At 38.3% G+C, this 20356-nt stretch overlaps 1 protein-coding gene across 5 annotated transcripts in view; it reads right to left on the reverse strand.

Moving 5' to 3' along the window:
- Positions 1–20356, reverse strand: part of LOC149237531 (histone acetyltransferase HAC12-like) — a 66280-nt gene that overhangs the window by 24602 nt on the left and 21322 nt on the right. The window contains exon 1 of one of the 5 annotated variants that reach the window (XM_089372682.1): positions 5259–5350. The exons of the other annotated variants lie outside the window; for them this stretch is intronic. The gene's annotated coding sequence lies outside the window, so the exon portion shown is untranslated. Of the gene's footprint in view, positions 1–5258; positions 5351–20356 lie in introns of those variants that run through there. 5 annotated transcript variants of the gene reach the window in all.

Here is a 20356-nt window from a genome sequence, read left to right on the forward strand (position 1 = left end):
CTTCCATGTACCTCTATAGATATATGTAAGTATGAATACCTCCCTAGTTAAGAGGGAGTGTCGAAGAATGTAACTAGGTTCAGTTTTCATAATTGTACATGAGTCAAAATGAAATATACTTGTCAAAAGAAAGCAAAAGAATTTTTATTATTAATTGAATTGACTTGTTAAAGCACGAGTTTCATACTTGGGTCACTTGGTATAGTTCAAGCCTCCATTGTAGGCTTTAGGATTGTTTATTTAAGTCAAAGTCAAATTTTGTTTGGTCAAAAAGACTCCTCCATCAAGTCTCCTTGCAAGTCGGCCTTCAAACTATTTGTCAACAAGTCGGCTTCATCAAATTGACTCATGTCGGCTCATTTCAGTAGGAAACAACTATATATATGAGCATAAGGACTTCGCACAAACTACACAGAGACAGTTTGGATCATTTTTAGAGAATCGGTTCATAGAATTTCGGTGAAGTCACAGTACAATGAGGATGTAACTTCGCTATAAATTGCAAAGAAGGTTTTGGTGCCTCAACAATGACAAGGTCTTGGTGCTATCACAGTGATAAGGTTTTGGTGCTACCACAGGGACAAGGTTTCGATGCCTCAATGGTGACACAATCTCGGTGCTATCATAGTGATAAGGTTTCAATGCTACCACAGTGACAAGGTTTCAGTGCCTTAACACAGTGACAAGAATTTGGTACTATCACGGTGACAAGGACTCGGTGCTCACACAGTGACATGAATTTTGGTATATCTCTGATTATGAGTTTGGTGCAAACATAGTGAAAGGAAGTCATATGAGAAGTATATATATATGACTATAGATCATGCTACACAGAGAAATGAAGAAGATCAAACAAGGATGACTTGATCGAGGGAGTCTCTAGTCTAGGTTGTGAGGCTCTTGGTCATGTCATCTTGTTTTGAATCTACTGAAGGAAGAATTCTTGACCAGGTTTTCCCCTATAGTGGGGTTTTGCCCTGACTATGTGCCTACATCTTGTGTCCTCTTCTATTTGTTGATTGGCATTAGTCTTGATGATAATGAAAAGATAAATGAAAGAATAATAATAATAAACCATCACAAGATAATGTCATAATAAGAGAAATCAATTAACTTGCCACCTCCTTGGATTTCTAAACAGGAGGTTTCTCATGCCATGCTACATGATCAGAATGTGCCAAGGTTCCTATGGGGAGAAGCTACCAACATTGTCGTATATGTACAGAACAGGACTCCTCATCGAGCATTATATGACAAGACTCTTGAAGAAGTATTCACAGGCAAGAAACCTGATGTCAGTGATTTAAGGATCTTTGGTTGTCCTGTTTATTTTCATGTACCAAAAGAAAAGAGGAACAAGCTTGAGGCTTTAGGTAAGAAAGGTATGTTTGTGGGCTATTGTGAAGATTCTAAAGCATTTAAAATTTATACACCTATTCAAAGAACAATAGACTTCAGCGGAGATGTAACATTTGATGAAGATGCAGCGCTTGAAAAATTAAGAATTAGTCCTCCTTCTATCTCTTTTAAAGAAACAAATGATGACGTGGATCCCTCTACTTATGAACCTGATCATGAGGACCTAGATGAACCTGTTGCGCCTATGGATCCATTAGATCCTCCTCCATATAAGAAAAGGCATCTATGGCTTCATGATACTCTATAGGATGTTGGAAAACATACTACTCCCAGGGGCACTTTTAGAGAAAGCGAGAAACCCAATCAATATCAAAACTATGTTGTTGTTATGAGTTCTATCATACAGAGTGAACCTCAATCATTTGAGAAGCAATAAAGCACCAAGTATGGAAGGATGCGATGACAAAAGAATATGAATCCATTATGCAAAATGATGTATGGGAAGTTATTCCTAGACCTCAGAGCAAATCAGTTGTGACTTCAAAGTGGTTGTTCAAAATAAAACATGGCATGGATGGCAGTATTGAAAAATATAAAGCAAGATTGTGGCTTGAGGATTCTCTCAGAAAGAGGGAATTGTTTTTGAAGACATCTTTGCTCCTAATGCTTGAGCTGCTAGTCAAGGGTGGACTCTCCATCCTATGGATGTCAAGACAGCTTTTCTTCATGGTGCTCTTCTGGAGGAAGTATATGTTGAACAACCTCAAGGATTTGAGGTACATGACAGAGGAACCCATGTATGTAGATTGAAGAAAGCACTCTATGGCTTAAAGCAAGCCCCCAAGGATTGGTATTCTCGCATTGACAGCGACTTAGTAAAGATGGGATTCACGAGGAGCAGTGTTGATCAAAACCTCTACTTCAAAGTTGTAAAAGGTATGCCTTTGATTTTGGTATTATATGTTGACAATATGTTTTTGATAGGTAATGAACCTCTGATGATTCAGTGTAAGAGGGAGCTTGCCTCTGAATTTGAAATGAAAGACCTTGGGATGATGCACTTATTTTTGGGCCTGGAGGTCTGGCAAAGACCTAGCGAAATTATTCTCTCCCAAGGGAAGTATGTTGTAAAGCTATTGGAAAGGTTTGGAATGGTAGAGTGCAAATCCATGAGCACTCCCATGGAGATGAACTTCAAGAAACTTTGTGGTGATGAAGCTGGACCTGATTTATCTGATCCATCTAAGTATCGTCAGTTGATTGGAGCATTGATGTTCCTAGTGAACACTCGTCCTAATATTTGCTATGTTGTAAACACCTTGAGTCAATTCATGACCAAGCCTTTACATAATCATTGGGTTGCTGCTAAACACGTGCTTAGATATCTACATGGGACAATTAACTTTGGTCTTCGATATATTGTTGGCAATATAAAGCTGCATGGTTATACGGATGCTGATTGGGCAAGCAACATTATTGACAGAAAAAGCACTTCAGGTTGTTGTTTCAGTTTGGGATCCGCCATGATCTCTTGGATGAGCAGGAAATAGAAATCAGTTGCTCTCAATTTTGTTGAAGCTGAGTATATTGTTGCTAGCTTAGCTAGTTGTGAAGTTGTTTGGTTAAGAAAACTCTTTGGAGAGTTATTTGAGCAAGTCCTGGATACTACAGTGATATTCTGTGATAATATGAGTGGGATCTGATTGTCTGAGAATCTTGTATTTCATGACAGATCCAAGCACATTGAAATCAGATATCATTTCATTCAAGACATGGTACAGAGAGGAGCAGTGAGACTCCACCATATTCAGACTGATGAGCAGATTGTTGATATACTTACCAAAGCACTGTCGAAGAAGAAATTTCTAGTCTTCAGAGATATGCTTGGATTAAGGGATGTACCCCTTCCAGGTCCGGGACCCGGCTGATCAAGAACACTGAGATGTGTGCTCTTCCCCCCTAGTTGAGCTCCCAGGGATGAGGAATTGAGCTAGTGAGCTCTTGGGGATGAGGGACCTCCAATCAGGAGTATGCCCCAGTCATGCATCTTGTTTCCCACCCATCTGGCCAATGGGTGTTGGCTACTTGAGATCAGATTGTGATCCTTACCAGTCATGGTAAGTAGTATCTCGCTCAAGTTCGAAGATGCTAGTGTTCTTGAATTATTATGGATTCTTAGCCTATGTGCTGAGCTATTATGGATTCTTAGCCTCATTGGCTGAGCAGTGGTTTCTTAGTCTTCATGACTGAGCGATATTCATTCTGGGTGGTAGCATGAGTCTCCCCAATGGTATTTGTTCTAGGTTGTAGCATGTGGCTCCCTGATGCCGGGTGGAAGCATTTGGCTCCCCAATGATATTTAGGTTGGGTTGGAGCTTGAGACTCCCCGGTAATGGTTTCTTAGCCTTTATTTGGCTGAGCTTGGATTCAGGGTGGTAGTTGAGGCTCCCCTGCCATGAGTCATGATTCAAGAACGTTCAGCATGAGTCATGATGATTTGACAAGTATAACAGTTTTGACACTATTGATGGAAATTCCTCCCTAATTGAGAGGGAGTGTTGAATTTTGTGCAACTAAGGGAGAAATTTCCTTAGAAAAAATAAATTAAAAAAAAAACAAAACAAAACAAAACAAAACAAAACAAAAACAAAAACAAAAACAAAAACTTTATGAAGCAAATTATTCCCAAGTAGCTCCAAAAGCGCTAGGTTGGCTCTTCTAGATGGTCAATTCGACTTGCCTAGAAACTTACATGATGGCTAGTTGGCTTGCCTTGAAACACTCTCATTCAGATCACATGGTGGCTATATAAAGAGGTTAATCCACTTTCCTTGATATGTAATTCGATCATGCACACATTCCTCATCTGCTCTCCTACGTGAAGGTATTCAAAGAGATGTTTAAGGGTTAGATCAAGTGAAGAAATTTCTCTTCTATCTTTTATTGAAGACTGTGATTTGGTTGTTCATTATTCTGTGATATGAGCTCATTGATTGGTCAGAGATTATAACTGCTTCAGGCCTGTAACTAGGCCGAGATTTACTTCAGATTTGCCTCCACAGATCTAGATCTGATACAATTCATATCTAGATCTGAGCCACCTCAGGATGCCATTTTAGAATTGTGATATGGTCTAAGCTTATGTCTTCACAGATCTATATTCTATCTCAAGTTTGAGCCTCGAGAGGGAAGAAGATCTGAGATCTGTCTCTGTGGTATGGTGAGAGGATCAGCCTCTTGTTTCAGATCTAGCTGGAAGACATTGTGAAGAAGACCTTAAAACTTGTGGAAGCTATTATTAGTGGCAGATCTCTTATCATCACTGGTGATCTCTTTCACATTGGTGATAAAGTTCTTGCATCAGTATTTTATCTCTCTCACTGTTAGCAGATTTATTGGAAGCCTGTTATTTCGTTTCATCATTAGTAGATCTAGTGGAGATTTCTCTCTCACATTTCTAGAGATTTCTTTCTTGCATTATTGTTTGGAAGATTTCGTATTATTGGCAAGATCTCTATCTTGTATTATCATTGGTGGCAGATCTCCCTTGTATCAGATCTCACACTTCAGAAGATTTGTCCTAGTTTAAAAAGGGGTAATGTTGTTGTCATTGAGAAAAGGGTTTTGTACTCTGCTTATGTATCTCTGCTAAACATTTGATGAAGATCTAATAGAAGAATATTCTTAAAGGGTTTCCCCCACAGTGGGGTTTTTCCCTGGTCTTGGACCAAATCTGTTGTCTTATTGTTCTTTGACTGTCTTCTATATGGTTATTGGTTACTGTCTGCACTTAAAGGTTGAAGATCTAAGTTAATTAATTACAAAATTTAAAACTAAGGACTATAACAGGTTCATTATAGTCACACTTATACTAGGTTGATAGCTTAATTCCAAAGCACCTTGATCTCCCTATCCAATATGCACACCAATGGGATTTAGAAATCTCCTTCATACTCCACCTTTAGTTATATTCAAAACCTACATAGTCATCATCACACCAATAAGTAAAACATGAGAATAAAAGAATTAGTACATGCAATCAGCAAATTCATATAACACTCGTATAAATTGTTCAACTTTTATCATTAATTTAAAAATATCCCTTTAAGGTTGGCAAGTAAATTTCGAAAAATGAAAAACTTTTAAACTTTATGGGACTTACCAGTAACCAAACTTTAAACTCTATGGCACTTGAACAGCAATTGAGTGAAGAATTTGTTTCTTATTAGTTTTGGGATATCATCTCCAAGAATGGTTGGGACTTCCTTGAATTCATAGATCAAAATATTAAGAATTGTGGACAAAAGAATATACATCTATTGAGAAATACAACTGCAAGGAGGGGCCTTGCTCCTTCCATCTTTACTATGTAAGTAAATGTTGCTAGCAAACCAAATTGTCCTGGACCTTCTATTGAAAATATCACAAGCAAATTGCATTTCGCCTTCCTTACATGAACCACTGAGCATTACACTATAAGCAGCAACACTATCACTAATGATTATTTTATCACTTTTTCGAAGAGCCCCAAACTGAAATCTAGTCACCATCCATTAGAAAGCCCATCAACAAACAAGTTGAATATGCTAATACTGCCAAAGCAATCTTTGCTAACACGTCTTCAAAATTCTTCATAATAATGATGCTCAAAAACTTGACACTTTGATCTGCTCTTCAAAAATCTGCATTTTATCTTGATTTTAAGGAAACTTAACAAAATAGCCTTCTTGTTAAAGTTAGCAACTAGGGCCAAATTCCACTTTGGCCAGCTCATTTGATGAAGAGATTTACTGCATTGAATTCCTCTTTTTGTGAGGACAAAAATCGACCTAAAGATCACTAAATTTGGACAAGGAGAAATATGTTTTTGAGGTCAAGCCCACACGTGTAAATTGTCAAGGGTGGCCACACCATCATGTAGGCTCATGAAGCCCAAGCAACATGTCTTTTGACCCTCAACAACTTGTAAAAATAAGGATGACCTCAAACTTCATTTGGCACCTCATCAACGCACACATTCTTCTCTCTACTCGCCTAATTGCTTCATTCAACTCATTGGGCAGCTGACTTTCTCACGCATGTGGCAGAAAGGAGGACAAAAATTACAGGGCTGAAAATCTAAAAATTTTCGGCAGTTTGACCAGCATTGACTTTGACTTTATGGGCAGAATTTCAGTTCTATCTTTTGGGCATTTTTCAGTTTGAGCAGGCCATACTGTTTGGCACAGAAACCGAGAATTTCTGGGCACTTTTGACCTGCATTAACTGCAGGCTTGTTTGAAAACAGAGTTTACTTCAGGTTGACTGAGTTTGACTATTGTTTGGATGATTGTTTTGGGCTGACTTTGACCAACGAGAGAATTCGAGTTCCTCTCTCCCTTGACCGAGCTGTTTTGGAGAAGTTTGACTAGATTTTGACCAATGTTGACTTTCTGGTTAGGACTGATTTCACTGTTGTTCACTTTGGGCAGAATTGCAGGTTTGATAACGTTGTTTTGGACAGTGGTTTTGGTCATCTATTGGCAAGTCTATTTTGACTTTATTGTACTCTCTCTCTCTGTTGAACATTTGATATAATAATAAGAAGAATTGATCAAAGGGTTTTCCCCATCTTGGGGCTTTTCCCTGGCATTCTCCAAATACTGGTGTTCTCTTGTCTTGGCTTGTCCTCTGCATTTATTGTTTTTGTTCTATCTACAACAACTGTCAATGTGATGGTTAATGTGATTGCTATTGGAAAATAAACTTGAAATTGTCATTGGGCCGATAAAAGAATATTGAAGTAATTGTTGCAACCATAGAACATACCATTGTTATCTAAAATTAACACTTCTTCATCTCTTTTGGACATATGTTTCCAATACTTATATCAACCACTTCAAACAAATCTTCATCAGTTTTGCACGATGAAATTCATCTTTGTGAGTCTCTTCATCACCTGTGCTCTCTAATTCAACCTTTTGTTGCAACTGTATGAACAGAAAATGTTCAATTTATGTCTTCACTGCTCTAGAGCAACAATATTGGTGCATGCACACAGAAGGCTCACTTGGTGTTGGCTACCCTTGCAGACATGCTTGAGGTTCCTAAAGGAAGGTGGTTACATACACATTTAGCTGCTTGCTCAGCCACACTTTCATATTTGCAATTAAGCTCCTCAAAATTTTTGAAAAAAAAAACTCTTTATCAAGCTTTTCTACTGAAAGATTAGCCTCCAGAGTAAACATATATATATGTAATCCTTCTAATTCAGCAGCAAGTAAATTACCAACACTTGGAACATTTTCAATTTGTCATTAAGCATTAGCCATATCCTAAGGAACCTGATCCAACGCTTTGCCTAGCCATTCAACACAAACCTCTAGTTCCAAGCTGGCATCCCAACACTGAAACTGTCCAAGACCTCTTCCCATCTCTGAGCAAGGTGTCTCCTTTCCAGTAAAGACTACTCCAACATATCAAATTGTTTAGCCAACCTTAAGTACTTACCCTAAAGTTCCTCGTATCTCCTTCTTAAATGTTTAATCACTTGATTTTGATTCAAGTTGACAGCATCTAATTCAGAATTTGGATGCCATAAAACAAGCATCATCTTTGTCATCTCTTCAAGGCATTCTCTAGTCAAAACTTCCAGAAAGTGGATCATTTTCATCCAAATATGACCTTGCAAGCCACTCAATTTGTTCAATAATTTCCATGGAATGAAATTACTGTAGTAAATTCCGCTCCTCTAGAATTTCTTCTATTTTCTGAAGAATAGTGTCCTCATGGAAAAAGGATTCTCATGGATTATTTCTTGAATTTCAGATAGATACTAACTCTAACTCCAATGCCTTCACACATTCTCCAGCCTCTCCATACGATTTGATCTTTTATTCAGCCTCATGCAATGCACAGATTTAGCCTTCAGTTCTTGCCAACACCAATCTAGCTCATTTGGCTTCTCGGTCAATGAAGGTTTCAGTGCATGTCGTTGTTGAACCAATGCCTTGCCTTTAGATACAGCCATGCTAAGCTTTGCTCTCAGAGATGAATTTTGGTAGTTTATGGATTTGGGGTAGCATCGGACAAGTGTTCTAGTCTCTAAGGTGTCAAAGAGGCTAAGGAACACAAAATCTCCAAAACCCAAAAAAGGTTTTGACAGAAAACACTTAGAAACCTCTCAATTAAATTAAATGATCAATAATTAATGGGTTCCAAAGTCTAACTTAAGAAAATTGATTAATTAATGGGTATTAATTGAGGAAATCGATTTTTTCTCTAGAGACTTCCAGAAAGTGACTTGAAGTCTAAGATGATCTAAGCCATCGATCACAATTAGATCTTAGTCGTTGACGCTCCAGCGAGAGATTATATAAGCAAATCAATGGAATGGAGAAAGACACAGTTGTGAAGCAAGGGAGCAAGACAGTGTGAATTACCTAGTGCGCAGTATTCAGCAAGGGTGGATTTCGAGCCAAAGAAGCATCAGTGAAAGGATTTCAGCAAAAGTTGGATAAAGGATTTCCAAAGGAGATTTCCACATAGACTTCCAGAGTCAGAGCGAGGGTCGAATTCATCTACAAGAAGGTTGTACCAGTTGGTACAAATTCTCTAGTGCATAGATCTAGGCAGTAGATCGTTTTCCAGTTGTTGGGAATCAGTTCTGGAACGTAGAGCGAGCTTGCCTAGTGCGAGTGCAAGATCACCAAAGGAGTACAGGGTCAGTCACGTCGAGATCCAGTTAGCCAGTGCACAAAGCAAAAGGGAGTGTGAATTACTATAGGAGGCCGAGTTGGATTTGGTGGAGGAAACAGTGAGTTTCCAGGTCAATCTGCTAGTTGGGGTAGTATAGAAAATTTTCCAGAGCTTTGCTAGTGTTTGGCAAGCAGATTATTGTGCTCTCTATTTTTGCTGAAGACTAATAGATTAAACCCTCATCTGTTGCATTGGTTTTCCCTTCAGAGTTTTTCCAGATACGTTTAGTCCAAAATAATTGTGTCAAATTTTTATGTGTATGCATTGATTTCTCGGTTCCTTAATTTATTTCTGTAGCCTAATTTATTTGTGAAGAATGCATCAGTGAATTATTCTCTATTGTTGGTAAACAAATAAATTGTATTCAATTAGGAGAATAATTTCCAGTTGGTGCATTTAAGGAAATATTCACATGGTATCAGAGCATTATTGATCAGATTAGAGGCCTAGAAGTGAAGGAAGTGAGATTGTGCAGTTTCAGAGGGAGATCTTAACACAATGATTCCAAATTTGCGCAGGCCAAGCCAATGGTGCAAATTACAGAGGCATGAAATTTGATTTCCAAATCCAGTTCAAAGGAAAAGTGTGAATTACCTCAAAAGCAGAGTTTGCGGGTAGTGTGGTTGTCAAGAAGTAGTTCCAGTAAGCAGATCGATTGATTCGTAGAGTAGATATGGGCAAAGAAAATTTGTAGCAAGGGTTGCAGTCGCAGATCTGCGCAAGACAGGAAGAGAAAAGCACACAGAGGGAATTTCCAATAAAATTCTAAGAGAGTTTCCAGTTTTCTAGTTGCAGGAACGGATGTTGTGGTTTATAGCAGCAAAAGGCCATAGCAGACTTGTCAGTCCAGCCAATACGAGTTTCGGGGCTAGCAGTGCATGTGCCAAATTCCATAGGACTTTTGGGAGGTAGAGCGAGTTACCCAATAGAAGCGGCATGCAGTGCGAATTCCAGGAAGAACACTGAAAGGCAAGTGCAAAAACAGATATGTACATTTCCAATAGGGAGTGCGAGTGCAGAAGAAAGATCGAGTTAGTTGCTGGAAGGAGATTCCCAACGTATAGTTCTCCAATTTATTTGAGTATCGCAAATTTTTGCAGCTTTCTAGAGATAGTCGTACAAGATTGCCAGAAGAGGCCATGCGAGTTAACCAGAATGCTAATCTAATCAACAGATCAACTTCCAGTTGTCAGAGACAGGTGTCGTAGGAAGTGCAAGTTGGAAAGCGAAGAAGGGTCCCAGCCAAGGACAAGACTTGAAAGGAGATATAGCAGCACTAAATCCAAGAGTGTGAGACTCCAGTGTGCCAGATCGAGCAGGATCTAATGAAGGAGCAGTAAGGAGGTGTAGATCTAGCCATGGAGCCTTGATCAGCAGATTAAATCCAGTTTCTCTGTATTTTTCACATGGATTAGTACCCATGCTACGGGAGCCAAAGTAATTAAAGTAGTAGGAGGAACAGTCGTGATACAAGAGGTACACAAGTTCAGTGTTAGCAGGGCGTAGTCAGATACTTGAGAAACAGTGCAGAGCCAAGGAAGCGCAGTTAGATTCTCAAGAGACAGTGGCAGAGACAAAACCATATGCGGTCAGTTACTTGAGAGACAGTTGTAGAGCCAATTGGGCACAGCGACACACTCGAGAGACAGTTGCAGAGACAAAACCATATGCGGTCAGTTACTTGAGAGACAGTTGTAGAGCCAATTGGGCGCAGCCACACACTCGAGAGACAATTGTAGGGCTAGTTGCAGTGACACAGGCAGTGCGAATTGGCCAGTTGTAAGTAGCAAGTGCAGTTCCAGCCAGAGAGAGACTCCATGAGAGAGTTCCCAAACAGGGGTGGCAGTGCGAATTGCCTAGTTGCAGGTTACATGTGCAGTTCCAGCCAGAGTGAGGCTCCATGTAGGGGTTTCCTTTTAAGAGATATTTCCCAGTTCTATTTCAAAGGGAGATCAAGTGAAGACTCACTATTACAGTAGTTTGCAACAACAGTGCAGGAATAGTAGCAGAGCAATAACAACAGCAGTGTGAGATAAATCAGAGTATGCACAGTAGTTGATAGATAGTATTTTCCAGATTGACTTCTTCACAGTGACTTCCAATGACAGGGAGTCAAATCAATGTGAGATGTGAAGAGAGGTGTCACAGATGTCAGACATCAGTAGCGTGATCAGTCTAGCTACAGTATGTAGAGGAGTATGATGAAGAGAACACCTTCTTCGCTAAGAGGGAATGTTAGTTTATGGATTTGGGGTAGCATCAGACAAGTTTTCTAGTCTCTAAGGTGTCAGAGAGGCTAAGGAACACGAGATCTCCAAAATCCAAAAAAGGTTTCGAGAGAAAACACTTAGAAACCTCTCAAATAAATTACTTGACCAATAATTAAAATGTTCCTAATGTAACATTGGAAAATTGATTAATTCATGTGTACTAATTGAGGAAATCAACTTTTGCTCTAGAGAATTCCAGAAAGTGACTCAATGAAGTCTAAGATGATCTAAGCCATCGATCACAATTAAATCTTGGTCGTTGACACTCCAACGAGAGATTATAAGAGCAAGTTGATGGGATGGAGAAAGACACAATTGTGAAGCAAGGGAGCAAGGCAATGTGAATTACCCAATGCGCAATATTCAACAAGCATAGACTTCAAACTAGAGAAGCATCAATGAAAGGGTTTCAGCGAAAGTTGGAGAAAGGATTTCCAGGGGAGATTTCCACAGAGATTTCCAAAGTCAAAGAGAGGGTTGAATTCATTTGTATGAAGGTCGTACCAATTGGTACAAATTCTCAAATGCACAGATCTGGGCAGCAGATCGTTTTCCAGTTGCCAAGAATCAGTTCCGGAAGGTAGAGCAAGCTTGCCTAGTGCGAGTGCAAGATCACCAAAGGAGTGCAGGATCAGTCAACTCGAGATCCAGTTAGCCAATGCGCATTTCCAGCAGCCAATGCGCAGAGCAGAAGGGAGTGTGAACTACTAGAGGAGGCCGAGTTGGGTTTTGCAGAGGAAACAGTGAGTTTCCAAGTCAATCTGCCAATTGGGGTAGTGGAGAAAAATTTCCGGAGCTTTGCCAGTGTTTTGCAAGCAGATTATTGTACTCTATTTTTGCTGAAGAATAATAAAATAAACCCTCATTTGCTGCATCGGTTTTCCCTTATTTTACTTCCACAGCGTAATTTATTTGTGAAGAATGCATAAGTGAGTTATTTGCTATTTGTCGTAAACAAATAAACTGTATTCAGTAGGTGAATAATTCCCATTTGGTGCATTTAATGAAATTTTCACAAATTTTTCTCTTTGAAATCCTTCATTTGTTCTCCCTATTGAGATCTTACAAGATCCACTTCATCAAGTCTCTCATGTCACTAAAGCAGTTCCATCTCTTTGCCACTGAAGGCTTCTCTCCGGGCAACATCCAGAGGCAACCAAGTTTCCTCCTTCCTATAACCATCATCAGGTTGCAAATCCAACTCTTCTACACATCTCTGGAACCGATCATTTTGTTCAAGAGATGCCTTGTACTTTGCAATAACCAAACCTACATGACCTTCTAAAGGAGAAATTATATGCATGTCTGGATCAGCAACAGAGATACCATCTTAAAAAACTTATTTAATGGCAGTAACAAACTTCTCTGACATGGCATCCAAATGCCTATTTGATTGAGACTACATCTCCAGACTGTCTTTCATCAGTTCCTCCTGTTCTAAGAGTTCCCTCGGAACAGTAGCCAACTCTGAGGACAAAGTTTTCTCAACAGAGAGTGGAGCCAGTTGGGAGACCATACTAGCACATTTCTCTTCAAATTCTGTCTCATTTTCAATGCACTTTTTAAACAGGTCTGCACAGTTGGCATTAAGATCTTGAATAAATTTATTCTTTGTAAATCAAGCAAACTCAAGCTCACCCACTGTAGTTTCAAACTGCTGTCTTTCTTCAGTTTTTCTCTGCAACTGTTCAGCTAGTTTATCTAATTAATCAGACATGATATCAAAACAAAAGACAGATTATGCACTTTGGCCATCTCCTCCATTGTCCTTGATCTAAACATATAAAGAATGAAGCACCTTTTCATTTTCTGTATCAATCCTATCTTGTAGTCCAATCAAATTTCCAAGTCTATGGTGAGTCTCATAAAGTACTCTAACAGGTGATTCTCTTTCTTGTTGGATGAGTTCCAATTTCCAAGTGGGTTCTTCAAATAATTTTTGTATCTCTGTATTTTCACAACAACACAATTCAAGTTTTATCTCCAAGCTCCTCAAGTTATTAATTTTTTTCTATGGTAGCATTGATGAGCGTAACAAGGAAGCGATAATAGTTAGTCAATCTGATTCAGAATGGAAATCAAAAGAAACTTGTTGGATGGATTCCTCTAAACTTTCTGCTGCACGAAGCAATGTGACAACACAAGAACTTCTCTCTTTCATTAACGAAGATCTCTGCTCAGAAAATTCCCTCTGTAACGTCTCTAGCTATTTCTCCAGTGCTATTGAATTTCAAAAGCATGTCGCTTCAGATTGTGTAGTTGACAATGCAGTTCATCAATAGAAAAGTATCTTCCAATAACTGTTCCATGACTTGCTCATTCTTCTCTGTCAATGTAGCCAAATTCTCATCCTGTTTTTGCTTTTCTTTCATAAGCATATCAATATCACCCTCTAGCTGCCTTAGAGTGACTGTTATATCCTTTCTGTTGTGATTCTTCCATAAGGTGCTGCTTAATAATATCAGATACCTTTGAAGAAATCTCAGAGTAACTTTCAAGCATCCTCACTTCTTCCATTTTCAGCACACCTTGCAATCATGGCAGTCCATGAAACTACATCTTGTTTGCCCATTCTCTCAAAAACTTGGCACGTATCATCTATTCTCTTATGCTTTGCATAAATAGTAACAAGAACATTTCCAGTAGAGAGATTTGACTCAAACCCCTCACTAATGATGTCAGCATGCACCTGTTTTCCTACCCCCTCACATACTAGAAATTAGTTCAGAAGTTGCTTTGTTGACAAACTCCCTGGACTTTTCCAGGCACCCATCACAACCAAGAATATCAACCATGCAAGCAAAGTGGTCCAGCAAAGACATAACACTGTATTTTTGGATCATGCAATCAAACCGTTTTCAGCCCTTGTCCACCAGGCTTGCATGACTGCATACAGCCAGAACAGAAAGAAAGGCTATATGCTCTGACTTCACATCTGTCTGCTGCGTTTAATAAATATGTATCAAGACCTCAAAACCAAGTCCACTCTAGGCATATGCACAAAAAGTTTAACTCCAGGAAACCACATCTCTTTCAGACATTTTGTGAAACAGCTCATGTGTTGCATCTAGACTACCACACTTTATGTACATGATTACCATAGAATTTCCAATAGAAACATCAGACTCAAAACCACATTGAATGTTAAATTCTTTTATACCTGATCTGAATTCTTTTACTTCAACAATTTATTAAAAACCCAGAAAATATTTATCTCAAATATTTTTGAAATTGCTAATAAAATAAACACACTAGTATATTAACTCAGAAAATAAAATGCAGTGGAAGTAAAATAAGGAAATCAATCACACCAACAGCAAATTTGTGCCCAACACAATCTTCCTTCATATTAAATTTCTCAGGATAAATTGGGCCTAGATCCACAGAGAATACACCAGTGTTGATAATATCGGTATCGGGAAAATATCAGCGAGGGTCCAGAAAATATCTTATCGGCAATATCGGCGAAAATATCGGCAAACATAAAAAATGCATAATATATTCATTTTTTTCAGATTTTTAAACATATAAAGCAATAACAACATGAAATAAACACATTGGCACATAAATATGAAGAAAACACTGATATATATGATGTCAAATAGAAATGATATATCAAAGGCAATACCAAATCGTGCTAATCCCTGATAATTGTCCATTCAAGGACTCAAATGTGGAGAACCAATACAAAATAACATCACATATAATAATAAAAGTATCTCATCATCATCAGTGGAGGAAAGAAATTTTATTTCTGAGATTTTGCAATTTGTGATTGACCTCTCTGATTTAAACTCTGCTGCGTAATTTTATTTCTGATACAGCCAATGGTTTTTAACTTTTTATTATCTATAATTCAAATTTCAGAGACAGCTCCCAGCCTAGATTAAATAAATTTTAAAAAATGTAATATATAAAGTTTCTACAATTGGTGATTTTTACTGTTGTTGGGTCCCTCATTTGTAAATGTTATCATATCATTTTAATTTTTTACTCATACATTCATATATTATATATTTATAATTTTATCCTATAATGAATTTCTCAGTTGTATTCCAAATATTTTGGCTATTTTATTGGGGAGCTTTATTTGGTTCACATTTTGTATTAGTCTTTGTTTATGAGCCTGGCCTTATGAGATTTTGTCTGACCTAGCCTTCGGACAGTATTTTTTTGTCAGAGTTTCTCTGGTTCCTGGTTATTGATCATGTCAGGCCCTTGCACGTATACAATTAGATTTCCAAATTGAAAGGAAAAAAATTACCATTTGGTCCCACACTGAGAAGAAAAAGGAAGAGAAATCTGGAAACGATAAGCACGGAAGAGAAGCATAGCAATACCTTGAAGAAAACAGAAATTGTCACTCAGCCGCCATACACACTGCCATACGAATCATTTGCTCAATTAATTGAAGACCTTACAATTTGTTATTGTTATTTGAATTAGTTTATCATTTCTTTGCTTCTTGTGCTCATTTCACACATTACAAGTCCAAATGGAGGTCACCTGTTTTCTCATCTGTATATTTGCATTGCAGCACCCCGTATCTCAGGAGCTGGCATTATGGGTGTAGTTTACGTTGCAAATCCATTGAATGCTTGCGTGGAGCTCAGTGATTTAGCTCCTAAGACTGGAAATTATTCTCCTATTCTTTTAGTTGAGCGCGGTGGATGCACATATTTGTGACTTCATGATTCATAGTACATACCTGTTCGTGGCAGCCAAACCCTCCTTCGCAGCGACCGCATTCGTCTCCAGCTCTCACAAAAACAAAATGACGAATCGCAAAACCCAAAAATTAATTTATACAGGCCGTCCGGCGATATTTTCCATCGTCTCGCGATATTTTCTAAAATATCGCCGAAATATCGGAAATCGCACGCGAAATTCAAAACAGGAAAATATCGCGATTTTTTGGGGGCGATATTTCGGCTCGCCGAAAATATCGCGATATTTGCGAATATCGCCGATATTTCGGCAATATTATCAACACTGGAATACACAGAAAAATACAATTGTTAGGAACCTAGAACTCAGCCCCACCAGGAAAAACCAATCTCAAGAAAATCGGCCCATGGAAACCAACATTAGTGAAGACACTCGACATCTGGAAAATTTAGCCTCCCTCACCAGCAATTCGCCCCTCTTTTTTCCCTCGCATGGCCCTTGCGCACTTGAGAAATTCAACCTCTAGATATGTCGGCCCTACTCAAGTAATTCGACCCTCCTCTTCAACTAACTCAACCTCTCTCTTTCCTAGCTTTGGCTTCCCTGAAATTTCTCCCGAAATTCACTGCTGCATTTCTTTTCACTTCTCGTCAGTCCAATCGAGCCTCCCGCTCTTGAGAAAATCGCCTCCTCAACAATTGTGTCTTCAACTCTCACTTAAGCTTATTTTATAATTTCATTATGCCAAAATTCCTAACCCTAATATCCTAAATGATTGATGGCTAGGATTCAATCGTAAGCCTCACTTGAGATCAATGGTTGAGATTATATCTATGTCACTTGAATAATTTTAGTATTTTTCCTAAGATCTCTAGCCTAGTAGTTCACAATAATTAATTAAATTAATTGTTGTATTTTTCCTAAGTTAATTTTAGGAAAGAAATCATAAAATCACTTACCTCCACCAAGCAATCACCTAAAGAAACAATCAAATATCTTCTACATGCTAAGACACCAAGCCAATGTAGAAAACCTTCCCAGGCTACAAAATCAACATTGAACTCTATAGTCATCTATCAATTTGCCTTGTCCAAAATCTCCTAAATGGGCACATGCCTGGAGTACACTTACAATAGTAACCAAAGCAGGTGTTACCCCTGCCAGTCGCATTTCATAAAAGAGTGTGAAGGCCCCTTTGGCATCTTCACTGTCTACATGCCCTAAAATTAATGCATTCCACAAGACCACATTTCTTATAGTCATATTGTCAAACAATTCTCTTGTAGACTCTACTTCCACACTTGTTGTACATGATCACAATTGGATTGATTATTCACAAACATCCAACTCCAGTCTGTTATGAATTATGTAGTCATGGATCTACTTGCCTAGCTACAAATAACCCAAATTAGCATATGCTTGAAGCACACTCTAAATTGTAACCAAGTCTGGTGTTATTTCTATACATTGCATTTGATGAAAGAGCTTCAAAGCTCCGTCAGTGTTATATACCTAGGGGGGATAATAAGGGGTACCAAGGGAGGTACCCAAGGTAATAATGTAATAATGGGATGGGCCATAGTAATAAATAAGGTGGTTAACCCATGTCATGTAAGGGACCACAAGTAGTTAATAATAATGTAATGGGCCCATGGTATTAGTTGATGGTATGAGGGAACCATGGTAATGACCCATGGTATTGTATGTATGAGGCCTATATAGAGGCTAGAGACTCCACATGGAGAATATGAAGAGAAGTATTCTTGTATGAACAAGCATATGGCTTGTGGAGTGTTCTCCTTCCTTAAGGAGTGAATGTATAGTGTTGCCCTACCTCAAGGGTTTTGATAATAAAGAATCATTTCATCTTATTCTTGGGTTTATTTGCATTATTATTGAGTATATTTGTTATTTCTCATATATTCTGGGTTAGATCTACAACAATTGGTATCAGAGCTACAACAATTGGTATCAGAGCTACAACAGTCAGCAAGCCCAATTTGGGTATAGTCAGCAAGCATCATATCCCACAAAACAGCATTCCTTCTTGACTTTCTGTTAAACAATTGCCGCACAATCTCTATATGCCCACACTTTGCATACATAGCAACAAGAGATTTTCCTAAGAAAACATCTAACACTCTCTGAATCATGTAACCTACTAACCATGCATCGACATACCTTGTTGCAGAGCTTCCAAATGCACACATGCTTGGACCACGCTCACCATGATGATTGTATTCATTACTACATCAAGCTGCATTTCATGAAAAGCACCAAGGCCTGCTCCCCATGTCCACTCTATACATCAGGGAAAATTTTAAAGATGGAAAATTATCTTGAAGTTTAAAAACATTGGCGAATCTCACTAGTCCCTAATATGCAAATTATAAAACATTTGTTTATGTATTTATAAAATTATTCAAATTTATAATGATTTTAAATATACTCTCTATATAATGTTGGCGATTTTTAAGGCAAAATAATTTTGTATTGTAAAATTTGGGCGAATCATTTTTATAAAAAATGGAAATTGGCGATTCGTTTTTTTTTTTAAATCATGGAAAATTAGCCCAAGCAGTCATGACATTCCAGGCAACCACGTCCGTTACGAATTTTGTCAAACACTTGCCATCTAAGTCACCTGACACGGGGATTCGGGACACGTAGGATTCGGGATTCGTGGTGTCGGATTCGGGACACACTGACCCCCTGGAACAGGACACATTATATATTATTTTATTAAAAATATATATATATATATATATATAATATATTTAAATATATATATATATATATAGATATATATTAAAAATGAGATATTATCATATTTCTTACACAAATTTTAATTAATGATACAAATTTATTGATTTCAAACATAGATCTTCATCTATAGCTATTAGCATGCATAGTACATACAAAATTCAAATAAATGTCAATGGTACTGGTCACATAAATGATAAATCTATTAAAAATTTAAATCAGGATTCATAATTCATAACTGAAAGACAACTTACAACTACAAGATAGTAAGATAAACACACTGACAACTGTAGTTTTCTCATTAAGTCATCAAATCAAAATGTGTTACATAGGTAGTGTTGGTGCAATGCCAATGGTAAATAGAAATAGAAAATATAAAACAACTACAGGTATACAAGCCTCAAGGCATCAATCAGCATCAGAATCAGCATCACTGTCCCCATCATCATGGTCCCCACTGCTCTCCTCTACATCCTCCTCCTCCCCTGTATCCATAGCCGCCTTTGCATCTGCTGGTATGGAGGCTAAGTCATCAAATCTAACAGGCTCTAGCACTGGATCATTGAGATCCATGTTGGCCAAAACCAACTCAACAATGGTGTCCAGACCCATATCATCAGGAACAGTGTTACTTGGGAGCGGGAGCGAAAGCGGGGAGCGGGAGCGAAAACGGGAGCTGGAGCGACATATTCAAAAGCTCTTTGTTTGGTGCTCTTGATTAAATACGAGTTCCATACCCTAATACATGACAAAATTCAATGGAAACATTGCAATCCCCCAATCCTAAAATCCTGAAACACTGATAAGTCTACTGGATTTTGAATGAAATCTAAAATTCTACTTTCTCCATATGAAATCCAATGAGGCCGGAACCACTCTCAAACATCCTGAGTCATTTCATGGTAATGTTAAAAATTTAAGTAAAAGGATGAAAATGAAGATCAAGGAGAATGTCACTTTTACTTTAAGAATTTAACATTACCATGAATAGCATATCAATACTAGGGCCTAGACTTGATTATGAAGCTGCCAAAATGCTCTACTCCTTGCTGCAACAGCACAAATCACTTACCAAATGAAAATATTAATGAGCAAACACGCCCTTTTCATACCTGCGCTGAGCTTAGCAAGTCCTGAAAACCGGACACGTGTCCTAAAATCGCGACACGCCCTCGGACACAACGTGTCCGAAACGAACACGACGTGTCCTGTGATTTGGACACGAATCCGGACCGAATCGTGTCGGATTCGCCGGATTTGGGATTCGCAGGGGGTTTAGGACGAATCCAGTTTCCTAGCTTGCCATGCATCCTCCATATTCACGCATTTAGCATACATGTCTACAAGTACGGTTGCCACAAACACATCTGAATGAAGTCCAATTCTAACCTAAATCACATGGTTTGGGTTCAACAACTATTAAATTTGATTTGGATTTGAATTTTCCAACGAAGTTCAACTTTAGGTTGATCTATATACATTTCACACACACATTAACTTTAGAAATAAACAAAAGCACTCACCCCTAGAAAGTTGGAAGCTTATGGTAAGTCTGGTCG

This window comes from Pinus tabuliformis, chromosome 8, assembly GCF_031772625.1.
Source record: "Pinus tabuliformis cultivar Carrire ecotype Pingquan chromosome 8, CPIR1, whole genome shotgun sequence".
NCBI classification, from domain to species: Eukaryota; Viridiplantae; Streptophyta; class Pinopsida; order Pinales; family Pinaceae; genus Pinus; species Pinus tabuliformis.